Source organism: Lissotriton vulgaris, chromosome 7, assembly GCF_964263255.1.
Source record: "Lissotriton vulgaris chromosome 7, aLisVul1.2, whole genome shotgun sequence".
NCBI lineage: Eukaryota > Metazoa > Chordata > Amphibia > Caudata > Salamandridae > Lissotriton > Lissotriton vulgaris.
The window spans coordinates 936,976,097-936,984,592 of NC_141695.1; the positions used below are offsets into that span (position 1 = coordinate 936,976,097).

The window sequence follows — 8,496 nt, forward strand, 5'->3', positions numbered from 1 at the left end:
GTTTTTCATCTGTTAACGACCAGCTACTTTGGATAGTTGAACGGTGCAAGTTAGATTTCTATCATTGCTGGTTAGTATCAAAATTATTGTTTTATGCAAAATGATATTCAACCAGATTTTACTGAGAAAGTCTTTTAGTATGTTTCGCTCTTTAACGCCTTAACCACAGCAGCTTTTCCGCTGCGGTGTGGGCGTTCTATTAGGTGGGCGGGGCTGCGTCGGCCATTTGTCGTGCGCAACACTGGGGAGGGAGTGCTCCCATTGGCCAACGGGAGTACTGAAGGGGTTAAATTGTTACGAAATATCAGCACCATGCTCCCGTTAAAAAGTCAAATACGGTAAAATATTCTAGCTGGGATGTTCTCACTGTTGAACTAGAATTTTGATTAAAAGTATTGTTATGCATAAACACATTGGTGGCACCTCTATCTTAACCATTTTACCATTGGAAACAGAAAAGTGGTAAGTGACAAGAAGTCATGCAAATAACACTATGAGGGATAAGCACATGTGTAAATTGTGTATGTTTCAAAGTTTCTAATGCTGGAGGTGAGTGTGATTTTGTGTAGTAATTTGTCTACAATTGAGTTTGAATGTTATTCGCTTACCCCAGGCTCTCTGCCGAGGAGGTTTAGTTAAAGAGAGGCGAGAGGGTGATGAGCCTGTATCATTGTCCTTTTAACGGCAGATGGTGCATGGGCCCCAGGGGCACATGAAGTGCGTTTGGGGTGAATGTGATGCAAATGGCAGATGTTGTATGAGCTTGGCATAGTTGTACTGGGGCTTAGGTGAGTGACCACAACACCAGTTAGTGATAGCAGGTAGAGGATGTAAAAGTCCTGTGGCCAGTACTAGAGGTAAAGTACTACTCATAACTCTGCAAACTACTAAAAATACATATTTTTATTTATTGGAGCACACTAACTGCTAGTTACAAACCACTGGCACTGAATAGCTAATACCAGCGAGTTAATGCTACTTTTGAGTTGTTTCAAATATTGAGTTATGTTTAAGCATTTGGACTATTAAGTGAAAGACTTTTCATGCTCTTTACAGTTAAACTGCATCAGACGAAAAAGCATGCAGGCAACTATACTGTAAACACACAAACACGGACGCACATACACACATGCAGATATACAGACATGTGCAATCGCTCTATGTCTCACACATGCACAGAGCTTCTCCGTGGGTGAACTTTTAATTCATTAGAAGCGTACTGTGGTAGGTTATGCTCCAACATTGACCCAGAAAACATTCACAATGTTCCCACATTCAGGGGCAGTTCTGGGTTTTTAGGGGCCCTGGTCCGAAAGGGAATGTGGGAAGCCCCTCACATTTACATACAATGTGAGACATTTTAGGCTGTTTGCAAATCTATAGATGTTCCTCCTCCTGAAGTTGCCTCATGCAGACCGCTCCTGAGGCACATCTCCTCCTCTCAGCCACCTATAGGGACCTCTTTTACAGCTCATAAAGGGCTGAAGGTGTGAGGTCTGCTTGTAGGCTGACAGTGTTAAAACACTGCTGTGGCACTAAACTGTGGGACAATGGTGCCTCTGTATGGGCAGCAGGCCTGAATGGCGAAAAAAAAGCAGAATGCACCTCCTTCAACAGGGACCAGAGGACCCCCAGCTTTCTCTAGGCCTCGCAACACCACAGCACTGAGGTACAGGGGTGGGGGTCAAAATTGCAATGATACACCTTACTCTCCATTAGATGAGCAAGAGGGCCAGTGTGATGTGGTCTGGCTGAGGCGTACTGGTGCGCGGCCCCATGTTGGTGGGCTAGGTGCAGGCCCCTGCGCAGCTGCCCACACTGCCCATGCCTAATGCCAGCCTTGCCCAGTTTTACTGATTTGGTATGAACAAAGAAATCTCAAACATGTTCCTAAACTACTGTGGCAAAGGGAACTATTTGTAATCAAAACTGGCAAGAACGCTCACCTGATTCAAGCCATCACTCCCAATAGATTCTCCAACAGACTCGTTTCCGATCCCAGAGTCATTCCCAGAAGAGAGGACATCCGTGGAAACCTCCTGACTTGGTTTAAGAAAGGTGAAGTGATTGTTCCCAGAATCCATGGCCACGGCGACCTCATAAGAGTAGGGCAGGGGCAGAGTTCCATTCTGGTAATTAGATGTGACTCTTGGATCAATGTGTGAATAAAGAGCGGGGGTTAGAGATTCAAACTTACTGGGTTCCTTGTGGTTTCTGCATTTGAAAATCACAACAAGCATCAAAGATAAAACAAATAAAAGTGAAATTAAAGCTAATGCTAAAACTAAATAGATATTTAAATTAGATTGGTTGTCAGTTTCCCGTGGTTGGTTGCTTAGCTCAGGAAGGGCCTCCTGTATGTTTTCTGCAAACACCACGTTTAGCGTAACGGTGGCTGACCGCGGCGACTGTCCATTGTCCTTCACCAGGATGACCACCTTCTGCTTGAGAGCATCCTTCTCTTGAAACACTCTTGATGTCCTGATTTCTCCAGTGTGGAGTCCAATTGTAAAGAGTGAGGGGTCGGAGGTCTGGAGTAGGTTGTAAGAGAGCCATGCGTTGTGTCCAGAGTCTGCATCCACAGCCACTACTTTTGTGATTAGGTGACCCCGCTCGGAATAATGAGGGACCATCTCAAAAGTTACAGATCCATCTGGACTGGGTGCAGGGGAGAGGACTTCAGGGGAGTTATCATTCTGATCAACAATAAATACGCTCACGGTGACGTTACTGCTGAGAGCAGGAGACCCGGAGTCCTGACCTCTCACCTGGAACTGAAACTCCTTCACCTGCTCATAGTCATAGGAGCGCTGGGCGTAGATCACACCGGTCTGGGAGTTAATGGAGATGTAGGAGGAAAGAGGGATGTCGAGGTGAGAACCTTGTACAAAGTAAGTGACGCGGGCGTTTAGATCCAAATCTACATCAGACGCCTTTAGACAGTAAATGGAGGCCCCTGCTGCATTGTTCTCTGTGACATAGACCTGGTAGGAAGATTTATCAAAAAAGGGCGGGTTATCGTTGATATCGGATAGTTGTAGTCGGATAGTTCTACTGGTGGCCAGAGGCGGAGATCCTTTGTCTGTGGCTGTAACTGTGATGTTGTATTCTGGGACAGCTTCTCTGTCCAGCTTGCTTTCAGTTACAAGTTTGTAATACTTTCCAGATGATGAGATTAAGCGGAAAGGTATGTTGTCTTGAATCTGACATATAACCTTGCCGTTGTCTCCTGCATCTCGGTCATGAACACTGATGAGCGCTACCACTGTACCCGGGGAGGAGTCCTCAGGGAGGGAACTGGAGACAGAAGTAAAGGTTATCTCGGGGGCATTGTCGTTCTCATCAGTAACTTCTATATGCACCCGACACTGGGCAACATGCCCCCCTCCATCCTTTGCTTCTACTGCCATTTTGTAGGAATTGATCTTTTCAAAATCGAGGGCACTCTTAATTTGAATGTTTCCAGTATCTGCGTCCAAAGCAAACGTATTAAGGAACTGGTCAGCCATGTTCCTGAAAGTGTAGGTGATTTTTGAATTTGACCCTTCATCCTTGTCCGTGGCTTTTACTTGAAGCACCAGTGAGTTAACTGCTGCCCCTTCACTGATGCTGGCTCTGTAGACCTCGTGACTGAACACTGGGATATTGTCATTGAAATCAAGAACATTAATATTAATGTCCACGGTGCTCGATCTGATTGGTTCTCCCCCGTCAGAGGCAGTCAGAACCAAGCGATGGTGACTTTCTTTTTCACGGTCTAAGGCAGTTTCCAGCACTAATTCTGCATATCTGTAGCCATCGCTGCTCGCTTTTTCTTCTAAGACAAAATGTGGGTTTGGGCTCAGCTTATAGCCCTGCAGGGCATTAATGCCAATGTCAGGGTCACGGGCATTGTCCAGTGCAATGCGGGTCCCTGGCAAAGAGGCTTCAGCGATTTCTACATCCACGGACTTCTTTGAAAAACTCGGGGGGTTGTCATTAATGTCTTTAATAAAAACTTCTACGTGAAAAACATTCATTGGATTTTCCACAACAGCCTCGAAGGTGAGGGAGCAGGTGGGTGACTCCCCGCACATCTCCTCTCTGTCGATCCTGTCACTCACCTGCAGGTCCCCGGTCACAGGGTTTACCGACAGATACTGCTTGTCAAGATCAGAGACAACACGCAGATTCCGGCCAGACAAACTCCCAATATTTAACCCCAAATCCTTCGCTATGTTCCCAACAACGGAGCCCCTCTTCAGTTCCTCTGAGATTGAATATTGTATCTGTGGACCGACCGCCTCACAGACCCACAGAAACAAAAAAGACGCCAGTACTTGCCGCCTGCCTCTCTGTGCTGCGGCTCCGAGCCCCGTCATGGTCAGCGCTGCTTTCCTGTAGAGTTCCTTTCAGAAAGTACAGATTTTCTTGAATATTCCAAGTGAGACACGAGAATAAAGTGTTGAATTGTGAATCCACGCCGTGTCGATTTCTGGAAATAATTAGGCGCTTCCGTTACATCCCAAACTCGCGCTGTAAAGCAGATTTCTTCTTAAAGCTCCTGGTAGTGCTCCCCTTCCTTCCCGGTCGCTGCTTCTCTCCAAAGTGACCGTGATCTGCGATTACAGGAGGCTAGAGTGAAGCTCGGGCTCTCGCCCAGGATTGGGCAACATTGCCACCTCGCGGCACTTCCCCGCACTGCTGGCACTGAGCTTTACTAACCACTGCAACCACTATTAAAGAACGTGTATGCAAGAAAACAAAACTGTTACTAGAAACGCATTAACGGCTGTAAAATGCGAACACTCAGAGTGCATCCAACCGGATAGAGCGTGCTGTACGCCTTTGTTCAATGCCTCTCATGAGAATTAGGCTGGAGGATGAGACACCTTGCTTTGGGTACCCGACTCATCGCCTTGATTCTTTTATAAACACAGATAGACTTTGAGGGACTTTAATGCGGACAATATCCCCCATACCACCCCTAACTGTCCGTTCAAACTTCCAGAATGCACAAAAATGATGATTTTTATTTCTGTAAAGCAGAGGTGCCACTTTAATTGAAAGAAAGTGAAAACCCCGAGCGCTGCAGATGGGAGTGGTGGGGCAGATGGGGGTGGTGGGGCAGTTGGGTGTGGTTGGGGTTAGGGTGATACTGCATTGTAACAGTGGTTCCTTCTGCAAACAGCTTCCAAGTAACAACATAAAATCTAGGGGTGTAAGATTTGTTTTGCTCCGCCGGCGGAACTGGAGGAATTTAGTCATTGTGCGTTACTCTGGTAACACGGAATAATCAGCACTTTTAACTCCTTAGTTATTTACGAGCCTCTCGTGCGGGCAATACCTTCCCTACGGCAGAAAATAGAAAGTGAAACTGTTCTGCACATCACAGGCCTGCGATTGTGGTCCAGCGGGTGTGTCCGTGAGGCTGCCACCAGTCAGAGGCAGCTGGCTGTCAGCGAATCCAAGCGTGTGCTGGCCACAAGGATCAACATAAGGCAACCAACTGAGCTACTGGCCACAGGAGGCGAGGGGGAGAACGAGAGCCAGTTCCTGCGCAGCACTGTGAGTACCTGCGCCTCTCCCTGCCGCTCGCGTGCCTGTCTTCTGCTGGGAGTAAGTGGAAGGAAGAGGTTTCCTGCCCTCAGGGCCAGGCTGAAGGGTTGGTGCAGCGCTGGTAAATGCCGTCCCAGGGGAGAGGAGTCTGCAATGCACAGAGGACGAGCGCACCGGAGCCGCGTCAAGAAAGTCAAGGCCAGGGCACTGCATGTCCAGGAAGAAGAGGAGGCTGGACCCCGCCTGCTGCATTTATCATCAGGGGAGCCCAGGGAGCAGGCTCCTGGCTGACGCCCTGGACTCGGGTACACCTCACCATCTTCACAGCTCCCGAGCACCATTCCCTCGGTGTGCCTTCTCCCTAAGAAGCCATCACTTCACTCCCTTCCATGCAGCTTGCCCACACGCCACATACACCAGTGGGAGGGCACCCTGCCAGATATAGCGCTAACTGCAGGTTACAGCGCTTTGCAACAGCTTACTCTTGCTGAAGCCCCAGTGCCAGGGCTGAGGGAGAAATCTGCATCTGTAGTCATGGACACAAATTAACCACAACAGCGACATGTACACTATGCAAGATTACCATTTTCATCTGAGTTTCACTTTGAGAAATGGGAATTTACATCAGGAATTGGGGTCTGTGCAAATATTCCTGCATGCTTTTCTTACAATATGGGCCTTGTCCCCTGGGGTTCCCTGAAGAAATGTGTATGGGCAAAAATTCCAAGAGGTGATTTTCGTACATTACTTGCAAATTATTTTCGGGCAAACTTGACTGTTGCCACCCAAATCGAAAAAATGAATGAAAGTCATGATTAGAGAATGGGTGTGTTCCCCTATGCATACGTACTAGAGTGTGCACATGGCTCTGTAAATCCCTCGGCCCAAATGCACTGGTGTCTGTCTGTTTGCCGGTCCGAGTGAACGTATGTTTGGTGGTCTATGTCAATTCATGGATGATTATCTGTTGATCTCTATGTCATGCTGCTTGCCGGTTTGTTGGTTTTGGGTGCACAGATGTATATTTGGCTCCTCGTCTGTCTGTAGTGGTGCCTGTTGGACTGTAAGCAAGGTAGGCTGCATGTGTTTGTGTACATGTGGGCATTTTCTGTGTGTGTCTGTGTTCATGCACGGAAACAGCTCTGTTTTCTTCCAGGTTCAGGACCTAACAATATAGGGAAATCTATAATACAAGAGAATAGGAAATAACTAAAATTGAGACTGCCGGCTGCAGCATCGCTGTATAGGAGGACTGGAAACAGCCTATACCGGAGTAAAGGTATTGTCCGTCATAGAGATACGTGGGCACCCCAGGTAGGTGCAAAGGTGAAGGCAAACAGTTACTCACATGGGACCCAGCCAGGAGCAGCACGAATGCGATGGAATAGAGAAATAACGGAAAAAGAATGAGTATGTATACAATTAACCATGCTGAAAATGGATATTGTATGCCATCAAGTGGGACTTACCCAGATTATCTGGTGCATTTCCATGGCATGCAAACACAGCACATGTGAGGCGACAACAACACAGTTGATATGACAAGAAGTAGCCTTCAGAGCAGGGAGCAACCATTACAGGAAAAAGAGAGAGCAAGCACAGCACAGCAGGTATGTGGATCAAACCACCAAAACCGCTAGACAGGTTGGCACCAGTACATATGAAGTGATTAAGCTGAAAAAGATATCTGGTAACTAGGCCCAATGTCTACACATCTATCTATAGTCCAACGGGAAACAGCCTTTACAATAAGGCTTTTACTGCGTTAAGCCTTCACAACACATTTTTAGCGCAGATATTTTTTACGGCGAATATGCATTTCAACCACATGCCAATACAACACATTTAAGGTAAGTTGGGGGTCGCCCCACAAATACATTGTTTTTAAATTTAGAAAAACAATGCATGGTATTGGCATGCGTTTTAAATGCATTTTTAGGTAAAAACATGCACGCTAAAAAATGTGTGTAAAATGCATGCGAAGTAATTGCATGCGATGTACCATCGGACAACCTAGTCAAACCATTAATTTGCTAACTTTGTACACTTCGTGGTGCTCTCATGCTTAGCACCAAGCATGGGCGTCCGCAGGGGAGGGCAAGGGGGGCACTCCCCCCCCCCCCTTGGATCACCGGTCCGTCACTATTGACAGCCCCACAGTGGTGTTTGCCTGCAGGGCCGAGTTAAAGGCAGAGTGGAGCTGCAGGGGCCCTAGGAAGGGGTGAAAACCATCAAAGCTTCAATAGCAAAAGGTCTTTTAAAGACATGTGAAGTACTCGGGTGCGGCTGTGTGTGTGCCCAGGAACTGTCTTATACCGGGCTGCCACACACAATAGAAGCTCTGTTATAGAGTATTTGGACTGTTAGGAGTTTCTCCCACTTCTCCACAATCTTCTCCCACAGCGCCACACTCGTTGCACCGTCTACTCTTTATTGAATTAGGAGCACAGTTTGAACTTTAGAATTAGAAATAGTGCAGCAAAAGGGATTAATAAGGTTTTAGAATATTGTTCATGTCATTAGCAATGATGTTCCCTATGAGCATCCATCCCCCATTCCATACTAACGAAGGCAGAAGACCGGGCACCGAATTACACAATTCGCCCAGAGATGCAATGTGTGTGTCTGCCTTTTTTTTGCATCATAAGCACTAGTATTACAGAAGGGTCTGCAATGAGATGAATTAAAGAGTTTACACCTGGAGCTCCAAAGGGGCAGTCCCTCATGTTCATTGCAGCATCGAGTGTAGCCCCTGGACCACTGTCTGTACTCACTGTCACCTGACATGATTCCCGAAGGGAAAGCTGTCCCACAGAGACAACTTTTATTTTCTGAATCATGTACCAACTGCAGCTCAGTGTTGGTATCAGATCGATGGTTTGCGATTGCGTTTGAAAACCATTGATACATGTCATTGTAAATTGCAATTTGAAGATAGCACCCTTTCCACTGCCCCTC

At 47.0% G+C, this 8,496-nt stretch overlaps 1 pseudogene; it reads right to left on the reverse strand.

The window, feature by feature from the left end:
- Window positions 1-1,913: 1,913 nt before the first annotated feature.
- Window positions 1,914-4,361, reverse strand: LOC147702722 (protocadherin gamma-B5 pseudogene; annotated as a pseudogene).
- Between the last annotated feature and the right edge of the window lie 4,135 nt (window positions 4,362-8,496).